This window comes from Apostichopus japonicus, chromosome 20 (assembly GCF_037975245.1).
Source record: "Apostichopus japonicus isolate 1M-3 chromosome 20, ASM3797524v1, whole genome shotgun sequence".
NCBI lineage: Eukaryota > Metazoa > Echinodermata > Holothuroidea > Aspidochirotida > Stichopodidae > Apostichopus > Apostichopus japonicus.
This window is the reverse complement of record NC_092580.1, coordinates 29,231,082-29,242,629: the sequence shown is the minus strand read 5'-3', so window position 1 is coordinate 29,242,629 and position 11,548 is coordinate 29,231,082. Positions and strand designations below refer to the sequence as shown.

Genomic DNA, 11,548 nt, shown 5'->3' with positions numbered 1-11,548 from the left:
AATAAGGGAGACATACCACTAAGGATGGCATACCACTTAGGGAGGCATACCAGTAAGGGAGGCATAACACTTAGGGAGGCATATCACTAAGGGTGGCATACCACTAAGAAAGACATACCAGTAAGGGTGGCATACCACTAAGGGTGGCATACAACTTAGGGTGGCAGACCAGTAAGGGAGGCATCACACTTAGGGAGGCATACTACTAAGGGTATCATTCAGTTGTTTTTTTGTGGATCTCATCAACGTGAAGACAGGTAAGTATCATTGCATGTAAATACCACAACTATAGTGAGGTTTAGTTTTTTGTTGTTGTAACAATCAGTTGTTTGGATATTGTATCAGAAGGTGAAAGCAATATAGGAATCACATATGATGAGGAACAATTATACTGTGGAAAGTACTCAGTAGTCATGGCCATGTGGAATACACATGATCTGCATAGTGATTATCTGTTGTGCCAAAGCATCCATTTCTGATCAAGAGAGCTCTTACACCTTTGTTGCAAATAATCAAAGTCTTACTCTACCTGTAATTATAATGCAATGACATGAACACAAAGGATAGCTGTACTTACATTGACTTAAACAGATGAAACAAATTAAGACATGTATAAGACTCCTATACACCACGGAGAAATACAACTAGAAAAAGAGACTTGTCATCTACAATATAGACTGTAGGATATGCTTAGAATAGCGTACAATTATATGTTGTACAGTCCCCATAATTGGCTTTTCTGTTTTGAAATTTCAAAGATACATGCACTTTTAATTTAACTGAATTTCCCTTTCTCAAGAAAATTCCTCTAATATAAAGTTGAAGACTTCAGCAGTGGCTTTAAGTTATGCTTCCGCACTTGGCGGAGAGTTAGTGACCAATCTTTTGCGGAGATGAATCATACAAATCAACACTTTAAAAGGAGGAAATGTATGGAAGTAAGACAATATGGTTACTACAATGGTTCCAGATACCTCAATTGACCTCTGCATGCATAACTTGTACATGGTATCAATAGCCTTGCAACTAAGTTTGTGTGGAACTGTTAACTTGATGGCATGAGTTGTAGTTTAATAAAAGGCAAAATGAAGCATGTCTTTGTTGTACCAAAAACTGTTTTCGTTGCTCAACTTGTGCGGAGCTGTAGGTTCTCTCATAGCCAGAGCTCATTTTTAAGAAAATTTTAAGGTTGTCCTTTGGACAAGCTTGCCGTCATATTTGGTTGACCGAAGGATTTATTGGTTGTACAATGAAAGCACCAAGAAATACTATTTGAGTTGCTTGACGTGGAACTTCGCACACATCGTGTGTACTTAAGTTACTGAGTACATGCACGGGGACTATGTTTGAGTTAAGTACGTCCTGCGATTTTCAAACAATTGGGAGTTTTAAATGGAGCGCCTTGCGCGTGAGCTATAAGTAGATAATACGACAATGTATCAATTTAGCCTTGTAGGTGAGTACAGTAACGTTAGGCTACGCAGGCCAGGTGTATCGGCCTCAGTGAGTAGTCCTACTTTTAGCCAGCTAGGGACGCAAAACCTTCAAATTGCGGTCTCCTACATTTTGGGGTAAACAAACCCCAAGTACACCCACTCACAGCTAGGCCTATGAAAAACATAACAATTTTGAGAATGAATATCTTTCTTTCTTTCAACACCCACCACTCTGCACAGATGATTGAATTTGTTTGAAAACAAATAAATCATAACAATCAACGCAAGTACTTCGTTCACAACAATTCCAATACAGATATTTCCATGCTAAAAATAGTCAATGGTGGTATCTTAATTAAGGCTTGTGATTTGCTTGGCTAATAGCCCATATCATTGTCTGGAAGCATTCGTGCATATATCTTTCTCAATGAACACAAAGGGTGTTGTTTAAATGCAACTATTTGTAACTATATGGTAACTAGTCTACGGCAAACTTGGCGCTTCAGAATTTTGTAGATAATTATGTTGTTGTATACTAGTTTCAGCTTTCATCATTTGATATTTTGTGTGCACACGCCAATGATTTTCAGGGGTCATTATAACTAAGTATTGTGCGTTACTGTAGAGGTACTTTGAAGTGCATTTTTTTTCATGGAGATCTGTATGGATGCAAGTTTTTCTGAGCGGACGCAAATATTACCAAGACGTGTTAACTTTTAAATCTTGGTAAAAACAATGAGTGAAGTGTTATAGACATTTTATGTGTGTCAGGGGGTGTAATTTATTTTCTCTTTTACTGTTGTAGCTCACTGTGCATGTCGCACGGTATATGGTCGTTAAGGATAAGTACTTATTATGAGTGGCCAGTGAGGCGGTCAGCAACCCCCGGCTTAAAAGGACTGTACATGGACACAAAATGTTAAACTCTGAAAAGCGGGTTTTGAGCATTCCAAACACCTAGGCCATCAGCTGAAGGTCGAAATTCGCTTGTTTCGTTCCAGCAACTGCGGGTCTAAAATTTCTCTACAGCATTGAATACATAAATTAACTAAGATAAATGATCCAAAAGTTCTCCATGTACTTTCCTGCAGTTTTTTTGCAATTCCGCTCGAAAGATCGAACTATATTTTTTATTGCGTATGTTAAGAAACCTGCCGTTTTACGTTCAAAAGTTGTGCGCCAGTGAGATATCTGTACCATGTGATATGAATTGTCCAATGAGCCATGAGTTCTGTGTGCAATCTTTGTAGAAAACAACAAACATGGCGGCTCCCACGGGCGCTAATCAGTCTCCGACACACGGAAATCTACAGTGCTCAGTGCACATTGAATCTGTAAAATTTGAAGCATTCAAGGCACTGACGAATAAACGATGGAATAAAGTTACTTCCTGCGCTAAAGATTGGCTTAAACTCAGCGGCGGAGACAGTGATATCGCCGTACTACTGATTACTCCATGGCCTACTACGATCAAGCGTGTGTTCAACAGCATAGTATGATGGGGTTCCACGATAAGTGTTACAGGCGGTTCATTGATAGCAAGCACATTGCTGCAAGAAAACGGACAGTTCCAGAGGAGACCCCATATGATTTTAAACGAAGAATTGACGGAAAAGATCGAGGAAACCAAGCAGAAGCTCTGGTGTATTGCCTGTTCAATTTATTATATGTGGGAAAAGAAACAATACATTACTAGGCGTTGCAAACGGGACAAGCTGCAGCAGGCAGAGACTTTCGATGGAGGTTAGCCTAAGCATACTACACGACTCTACTTGTACTTCTGTGGCATAGTTGAAGTGTTAAGAGAAGTTGCATAATGCAAGATCAGTAGCTCTTAAGGGATAGAATCCAAGTCAAAGGGCACAGTGTTGGACCTGAACATAATATAATTAGTGGCATGGTCATCTGATTTGTTTTGTTATAAGGTGGTAGGAACGGAAATTTGTTTCAAATTCTCCATCTGGGGCACTAGCCTAAGTGTTAAATACAGGCTTCATAGTTTTCTAACTGTGGCCCTTTATTTGAATGATAGAGATATTATATTAGTTAGAAAAATAAGTGTAACAAAGGTGCAATAAGGTTAGGTTTGCAAGGTCTTATGGTCAGCCTGTCTAGCTTTCCCAAAATGAACAAGTATCTGTCTCCTTTATTATTAGTAACAGATATAATCTACCATGGTATAATTTAAACCATAACATTAAGAGATAATGTACTGTACTGTCAAAAAAAGCCTGTTTTAATTCTTTTTTGCATGACACTGGTTTGCAAAATTTGAATGTGTCTTTGTCCATAGAAGATGAGCAGATCACATGGTATATAAAGAAAATTGTCTTAGTTCTTATTTGTTCAAACTTACATTTTGATCAACAGAAAATGCAAAACAATTTGCTTTTTTTATTTCATTTTATAAGGTATTGCTTCGACAAGCAGCAGAGCGGAAAAAAGATGAGCCCAGATTTTGTGAATATTAGAGGAAAAGACCGTGTTGCCATTGAAGTGAGGTACCACTCTCTATGTTGAAGAAACTAGATACAATTCTTGACAAGGAAGACATACAGATCTTCAAAGGTAAAGTACTCTCTTCAATGTGTGGTTCATTGAGTGTTCAGGGGTGGATCTAGGACTTTTGGAATATGGGGGTCCTCCCCCAAGGAAAATTAAAAAATTCTCTAAACGCTTTGAGATGCAATATCAGGTTAATCTTTCCATTGAAATTATTAAAGAAATTTGCAACATATTTCTAGCTGAATTGTAATTATATTGGTACCCCATCATAAAATGTGAGACTCAAAAATATCCAATTTCATGGTACAAGGTGTTCTGTTCATCTCCTCCTCAGAGCAGAGTTTACCACCAACAAAAGATGCTCTGATCCAGCATGTTAAGCGCTGCACCAACCAGGCTGCTATTCACAGTAGGGCATTGCAGCCAAGGATTGATGCACTCTCACCAGAGGGACATGGATGTAAACTTGAAAATGATGACCTTATAATCACTTGGATGACGAAGCCACCTGACCCAGATGTTTTGCTTCAGTGTGTCAGCAGTAGCTGTAGAGTCGGCAAATGTCTTAAAGGAAGATGTTCCTGAATGAATGCACAACTACCGTGTACAGACCTATGTAAATATAGAAATTGCAGCAACTTCCAAGAAGATGTTGAGATTGTTGATGCAGGGGAAGATGATTTGGAGGATGAACTGTGATGGTGTTAAATCTCGATATCTTAGTCTGAAATTTTAATCAAGTTTGAAGTTTGTGAAGAGGGTTAACTTTTTCAAAGTCATGTTGTCATTATTTTGTTCCCCAGAGTTTAAAGGAACCAGTAAACATGATCTTATTCATATATTCATTTTAGCTATTAGTAGTTTTACGTAGATTACCCTACCTACCAGACACCTTTGATAAATATCCACATTTTCTTCAAATCACACTTTTTTTTAGAGGGGATGGGAGGGGGGAGGAGGGTGTTATGGGCATGCTTTACCTCTTGCATATTCACAACTACATTTACTGATGGCGATGACGCAAATACCGCGTCCTGAAACCAGTCAAAGGTTTATATACTGTTGTTGGGGAACCATCGCCCCTGACCCTGTTCCAATATCACGGTTCTTTATTGTTTGCCGTAACATTTCGTTACCTGTTTTATTCATATTGTTAATACTGTATGTTCTGTGCATCTGTTCAAGTTTTGACTGAAGGATATTCAAGTCTTTAGTGACTTTTATTTCATCTAATTATCTTCACCTCTACTACGGAATAGACTTTCCCTTTTCCATACTATATCTGACTTCCATGCAGTGAATTGAAGTGGATACTGTTAAGACTAGTACAACTGTCCTTGGATGAACTTTTAATCACTTATTAATTCCGCGCCGCGCCTTTTGATGAAGAACCTGTATCTTGAATCATCGCAAAGGCCCAGCTCTACTACACCATTGAGTGTTTCGACCCAGTCTTAGTAGATACATTATTTCTTTATATCTGGGGCTTAAGTTAACTGTCTTCGTTATTCACTTATTTGTACCATTCACCTTTATTATTCATATTATTTGTAGAATATAGAACTATTATTATTCAAAATACCATTCGAAACCTTGTCGATCTTTTCTTTTATGCGTTAACTCCCTTGGAAACTCTTTTTGCAGGAATACGAATTATAAACATGTCGTTTCAGTAACAAGGAGAAAGTACCTAGTTTTGCAGGAGACTGTAGAAAGAGTACTAAGGTAACGGATATATACCGACTATAACTTTATTTCACATCTACGATATGCCATGACGTCTTAGTGTGCCAACTTATATATTGATTTATACAAAAGAAATAGCTCAGTGGTCTTGGGGCATTGGTACATCTCATTGTAACTAGGGATTTAGCTACATGTAAAGTAGAGGGGGAGGGGGTCGCATTTGTAAAACAGTTTGGATGGGGAGTGTAACAATTATGGAGAGGAACTTTTCATTATATGTGTATATTTACGCATACATGCACAGGCGAAATGCATTCATAACATAGGGGGAAAATCTAAAAATATTTGATTTATTACAAAGCATTATATCTGAGTTTATTAAAAGTGGTACATTTTTATAATTAAAACCCTTAAGTTATAATGTGCAAAAATTGTATTTCATATTTCAAAGTTGAAAATGTGATTTTTTACCATTTTGGCGAAAATGGAGGGGGGGGGGGGCACAACTTGTAATGCCTGAAAACAACCCTCACTGACCCTTAGACCAGAATCCTCTTCCACCATTCTTGTAACCCTGACCCAACTATTATACAAAAAAAATATATCAGTCGTAATTTAACATATAAGAAAAGAGTGGTATGTATGCACCACTGTACCAAATCTAACGTTAGCACATGTGTTCCTAATACATAGCATCGTAGCACGTAATGTCTACATAACATACCCAATTTCAAGGGTTTCTTACAAAAATACTGCAGGAAATTTTTTGGAGAACTTTTGATATAATGTTTGTGATGCATTAAACTACCCAAAAATGCATTAAAAATCTAGACCCGGTGTTGCTGGAACGAAACTGATTTTACAGCCACATTTTGAGCTTCAGCTGATGGCCTAACCCAACGTTGGGTGGATTTAGGAATTGGTGATTTTGGGCGGCAGTTGACCATCAGAACTCAGGCGGTACGGTTGTGTACGATTTCCAAAGGCCAAGAATCTGGCTAGGGTGATTTTGCCTTGTCGAAGAGGAAAATTGAGGACACGTTTCAGCAATAAAGTTAACTGGATAGTTAGGGTGCTAGGAAATGTGTTTTATTGACGACCATTTTCTGTAAGTATTTTTTCTTTGCTATTTGTATGTAGGGGTTGAGGTTTGTAATTATGTCATGTTAAGTAGATTTTATGGATATGCAAATGACCCACTGGTAAAATTTGCAGGGCATAAACGGTTTTCGTATTTCAATTCTTTGATATATTAGATATGGGTAATTGTTAAAGATACTGGTCAAGGTATTTGTGAATGAATATTTACCGCCAATTAAGGCGTGTCGTGTAGGCGAGCCGCCATTTTGTTTTGTTTGAGAAGTTCATTGGCATCCGCCATTTTGTTTTCGGCGATGCTAATTTATTAAAGATTTATGAATCATAATTTACAATTATAGTATGCAGTGGATAGTTCTGAAACATCGGGATTAATTGCATCATATCTGGCTCCATTTTAGAATGTGGTTTTCTTATATTCTATTTGTGAAGGGTGTTTTGTACCGGGTACTGAGAGGGTCACTCAGGGTGCGCAGTCCGGAGCGGAGGCTGGACGTGAAGGTGACAATCCGTGGATTCGGAAGCCTGTATTCAATATTACAATTTGAACAGCGTACCGGGAGAAATAAACGTGTTGGCATGGAACTTGTCAGCAGACGATTTTGGTGAACACTCATACAACTCAACTCGCGGGAAATACACTTTAAGCGACTCGGATCACATCAAGGTAAACAGAATAATAACTTCAATTTAAAGACGACAAAGCTCACAACTATGGAAATGAAGACTTACTTCGTACTGCGTACTTTCGCGGTGTGGATCACTCACTCCGGAAACATATGGAAGCAACCTAAACGTAATTCATATTTTTTGTTTAAATTGTAATTGTATTGTGTGTAATTGTATTGTGTAATTGACCCTGTATATATAGTCTGATAGTAGTCAACAAGAAGGCTGAAATTTACTATTTGCCTCGTGTGTTTATTGCGATTTCTTAGTATCGAGTGACAAGACAATCAAGGTTCAAAATAATTTAAATGAACCATCGTTGCGCGTGTGACGCAGTGGTCACAACGTGACAATGTGTATGAAACTGTTCATGATTAATCATGTTGGGTTGCGGGAATTCTCTGGTAGAAGAAACTGATTTCTGTAATCGTTTCCGATCCTTTCCAGAAACAAGGGCCAGCCAAGGGTAAACAGCATGTCCATTGCAGCAGCATCAACGAACATATTCACTTGTTCCTTTTTTATATGAAAATGATATATAATTTGAATGGCAAATCTTCTGTAGTTGAGCATATCAGCATTTTGGTATGGAGATATTTTACTTCTACTTGACAGTATTCAGTTACATCACATTGAACAGTGCTTACCATCCCAGGGCCAAGTAAACTGCAGCCAGTAGTTCTTTCATATATATTTTGTAATTATAGTATTGGAAGGCTCAAGGTTAGGTTTCAAGTACTGTACTCTGTCATGGCTTTTAGCTCCTCTTGGGACGAATCATCTATTTCTGCCAAAACAAAATGACACAAAATCACACAGCAGAAGAGAGTTGGGTATTTCTGCACCTAACAGAAGCTGGTCACATTAGTTAGAAAATATGTTAACACAACTAATTCCAACTAGGTCTTCATTTGAGTTTGGTACCATGATTAAATACTTACCAGTTTATATCTATATACCCTTGTAAACATCCCTCTTTGAAGAGATGTATGATACGGCAGTGACATCTCCAATGAAAACTGTTAATGTGTCCAATTTCGAATGTTCAGAAAATCAATGCCATAAGGATTCCCTGCCTTGGGCAGTTCAGTGTATTGAGATTTACACCGATTTCATGATCTGCTGTGCCTAAAATGGAAATATAATTTGCCTAACTTACAGTGCTCAAAATCTTCTTTTGGGGAGTATAATCGTGGTATAAGAACAGCATGAGATGTAATAATCTAACAATTCATATTCATGTCTGATTTATATTATAAGACTTATAACATCATGAGTGCAAAGCTGTGACCTAGTTATGTGGTGTTTCATTTTCACATTTCTCATGTGGATAAAACTTACATGTGACTAGGGCTAGAATATATACACCCACACCAAAGTACTGATTATTGACCAGTTTAGATTGAAGTATAGTCTAGATTTAAATTAGCCATACACGAGTTTCATGGTTTTCATAAATGAATAGTATAAAATTATCATTTTCTCAAGTTTCACCTGATCCATACATATGACCTAATATAGCTTAATTGCTTTAGCCTAGTCTGGGTAAGTTTTACACTAGGTTAATCTAGGCCAATACAATAAATGCGTCACATGCAAAAGCAATAAGGTTCTTCTTTCACTGTCGGCAATCACTAGCATAACCATTTCCCCGAACATGTAGACCACTAGTGATCTTAACATATCCACTATTTAGCTTAGGCCTATTCTTTTTACAAGCAAAGGCAAGCTACGGGGTTTAAAGTGCGCTGACCCTAGCGTAAACATTGCTGTGTATAAATGTGAGGCTTTTGTTAGGTGTGCCCTCAGAAGTTACCGTACCGTTACCGTACAAGTACTCGCATTCGGTATAGAAGTAAAAGCGCCCGTGATTTAGCGAAGGTCTAGGTCTTGCTAAGTATGAGTATGACACACAGTAGGCATACAATTTCTTAGGTCTAGTCCTGAAGGTACTTAATAATTTAGCTTGGCTATTCTATTTCTCATAGTCAGTACTGTATATAAATACCACATCAGGAAAAGGATCTGGCCTAACCATAGCCTGGCAACGTAAGGGCTAACGTTAGGTTATACTTACAATATCGCGCGTACTGACTGTATCACAGGACCAACAAACCAAAACCAAATCAATATGCTAATAATCTCTTTTAATTAATTCACCAGAGTTATGTTAAGATCAGGTTTACTGAACTGGATTAACCAGACGTAACCAGGATAATATTAACTAACGTAGACAATATCCAGGATAATGTTAGCAAATTGTTGACCAGGAAATTTTCACCAGGTTGCTTTTTAGAGTGTATTGTACTCTACTGTTCTGTACTTTACTGTTTTGTACTGTACTATATTGTACTGTACTGTAATGTACCGTACTGTAATGTACTGTACTGTATTGTACCGTATTGTACTTGACTGTACTACTTACCGAGTTTGATAGAACAATACTTTTAGTACTTAGAAATAAAGTAGTTGCATCTGTAGCAACTAACGACTGCGACAGACATTACAATGAGGCATAGGGTTATACAACAACACGGACTGCCAGCTTCTTCAGTTTAGAAATACCTTTACCAAGATCTTTTTCTTCATTTTGCGACAAAGCTTTCCCAAACTGAAACAAATTGAGAAACATTCTCGTCTAATTTTCAACAAAAACATAAATAAATACTTAAAATGTAGTAATATTGGCATATAATTAAATAACGACTTACAATATTTGCATATAATTGAATCAAATTTCTCAATCTAAATAAGAGATTTATTAGCTCACACCAGTTCGTCTGCATCATATCAGAAAAGTCTTTGTTTTGTGTCATCTCAACGAAAATGGAATTGATACAGTAGGTTCCCAATGGATTATCACATTATGTATATAGTAACTGGCAGAGGAGTATAAAGTCGTTAAGGCTGAAAGAAACATACCGGAGCGAAGCGGGATTGGAAGGGGGAGGGGCGATGATGGTATTATCGAATCTCCTAAAGGTTTAAAGGTTTTTATTATACTAAGACCAAAAAACTATAATAAAATAAACTTAATATTTAATTAGGATTATTGGTTTATGTATACTTATACTATGCAGCAAAATAAGTCACATTATTGAACGATAAATTGCATTAAATGTCTTTCATTGAAGGATAAATTTCATTATGAGTGGCATGTTATTTGTTTTATTAAAGAAGGAATTGCATGACAGTGCCGCTAACTTTAGAAAGAATTATTTTGTCATGCCTTTTTGCTGTTTATTTAACTATCGATTGCATTTGCCTTCTAGAGGTATGTATAAAACCGTCGAGTTAATAATGTTACCGGTACTAGACTAGATAAGGTGTTTGTCGAGCTTAGACTCTTGGCCAGAATGGCAGTATGCAGCAAAGATGAACGGAAGTAAATATATTGAAGACGAATGGCAGTGACTTCAGAGAGATGTCCGCATTATTTTACAGATTGCCGATATAATCAGAACAAATAATCGCAATAAGATGATACAACCAGCGGCGTCAAAAGCCAGATTGAACCTTGGGGACAGTTCTGTCACCGGACCCTTCAAAAAGTTTGTAGTTTTTCCATAATTCTATAATGAAAATGAGGATGTATTATTTTTTATATTTACCTGGGCCTACTGATTGATCCAGAGCTCAAGAGCTATAACCTCGGATCTCGTCCTGCATGGGTATATGCCTGCAGCTTTGAGAACAAAAGTTGTTCTGTTTCCGTTTTGAACCGGGCTTGCATGTCGAATGGGGGATTGTTACAGGTCCCAGGGGCTAAAACCACGGTCCCGCTCTCGTCCTGCATGGGTTTGCCTAAATATTGAGAAAGAAACCTGCTCAGTGTTATCTTTCTAACTTGACATATAAGACAGCTCAACCCAGGCTTGTTTTGTTTTCACGGACCCTTTCCTGGGTCAGCGGCGATGAGGGTCATATATCCCCACCCCAAAGCCGGTGACAGTCATTGATCCCTGGCCAGGCACTGTAACTCCCTGTTCCCATATGCATGCCATACAGGCTTTTCCGGTGTAACCAGAGTGTAAAACGTTCCACATTCGTGTTGGTTTGCACTTATACAAATCACCAATAAGTTATTAGTAAAATTATTTCTGGAATCCTTAAGGAAATCGATGCGTTCTTAAGAGAAATGAAAAGAAAAAAAC

The 11,548-nt window shown here is 37.7% G+C and overlaps 1 long non-coding RNA gene across 3 annotated transcripts; it reads left to right on the top strand.

The window, feature by feature from the left end:
* The first annotated feature begins 2,423 nt into the window (after positions 1–2,423).
* Positions 2,424–11,495, top strand: LOC139961402 (uncharacterized). Of its 3 annotated transcripts, none has more exons than XR_011790835.1 (4): positions 2,424–3,179; positions 3,848–4,004; positions 4,281–6,735; positions 7,158–11,495. It is a non-coding gene; the product is annotated as an uncharacterized lncRNA (long non-coding RNA). The 3 variants fall into 3 exon arrangements; XR_011790834.1 differs by having other exon boundaries at positions 4,276–6,735; XR_011790836.1 differs by having other exon boundaries at positions 2,425–3,179; positions 3,848–3,937; positions 4,276–6,735.
* The last annotated feature ends 53 nt before the right edge of the window (positions 11,496–11,548 follow it).